The sequence below is a fragment of the Etheostoma spectabile genome, chromosome 6, assembly GCF_008692095.1.
Source record: "Etheostoma spectabile isolate EspeVRDwgs_2016 chromosome 6, UIUC_Espe_1.0, whole genome shotgun sequence".
NCBI lineage: Eukaryota > Metazoa > Chordata > Actinopteri > Perciformes > Percidae > Etheostoma > Etheostoma spectabile.
In genome coordinates, this window is record NC_045738.1 from 709,653 (window position 1) to 710,750 (window position 1,098).

At 40.5% G+C, this 1,098-nt stretch overlaps 1 protein-coding gene across 2 annotated transcripts in view; it reads left to right on the forward strand.

The window, feature by feature from the left end:
- The window catches only part of LOC116690953 (sulfotransferase 2B1), an 8,652-nt gene that overhangs the window by 3,289 nt on the left and 4,265 nt on the right, over window positions 1-1,098 (forward strand). The gene's annotated exons all lie outside the window — the stretch shown is intronic.

The following is a 1,098-nucleotide window of genomic DNA, read 5'->3' on the forward strand; positions in this document are numbered from 1 at the left end:
CAACCACACACAGGACAGAGAAGGTAGTGGGAATGTGTATTAAGTGACAGCAGAGCCTATTGTGGCATTTCAATAATGACAGCTTTGTTGAACTCCATTCACACTACTACATGTCATTTAAAACCAATAACAATCTCTGTCCTCTGGGTTTTAGCACTGTTATCCATGTTGAATTAACCACCGGTAATCAAGGCTTATGTATTCTTTCAGGAAAAGGATCACGTGATGAGGCGCGACAAATCAGGGAAGGACACATTGTAATTGACAAGACTTAATCAGGGAGGCGAGCTTGAGAGTCATCAATTCCAAAGGTCTCTGTTTTAGGGGGTCGGAAACAGCAGAGTTGGGTGGAAGTGAGGCGTAAACCTAGCAAAATATGTGTGTTGTCGGGGCACGTTTGCCTCTTATCAGACACAAAATGCAATTAAAATGTCTGTGCAACATGAACAGGGCTGTAGTCTCGCGCTGAAGTCCTGGTGTAGCAGCACAAAATGGATGAGCTACAAAAACACACAGAACTGCTGCGTGATGATTACAGAAGCCTGGCTGAATACACTTATGATGGACGGCAGCTAGCAGCAAGCAGTTAGCAGCTAACAGGGCAAGCCAGCTACCGGCAAGATAAAGACAGTAGAACTTAAACAGTGTCTGAGTAAAAAATGCATATTGTTGTCACGTAAGGGCCCTGTTCATGTTGCACCGACATTTTAATTGCATTTTGTGTCCGTTAAGAGGTCTAAAACTCGTACACGTAGCTGCAGCTACTCAGTGTTGCCTGCACCGATTCGGGTCTGGGTTTTTCAATCGAAAGTACACACATATTTATAGCGATCAAGATTAACGTAACTTTTTTCAAAACAGAAACAATCAAAATTTACCAAAGACCAAAAAAAAAATATTTAAAAAATGATGAGTTTGAGAAGTAGTAGTTGAATAGGCGGAAGCATAGAGCTTATTAGGTCCTGCCCCTACTTTACAATATCATATTATTACAAAACAAATAGGTATGTACATACAGCATACGATCTTTCAGGTCTTACAATAACTTACAACAATAAAGCAATATACAACGATACCTTTACATTACAATTCCATTCC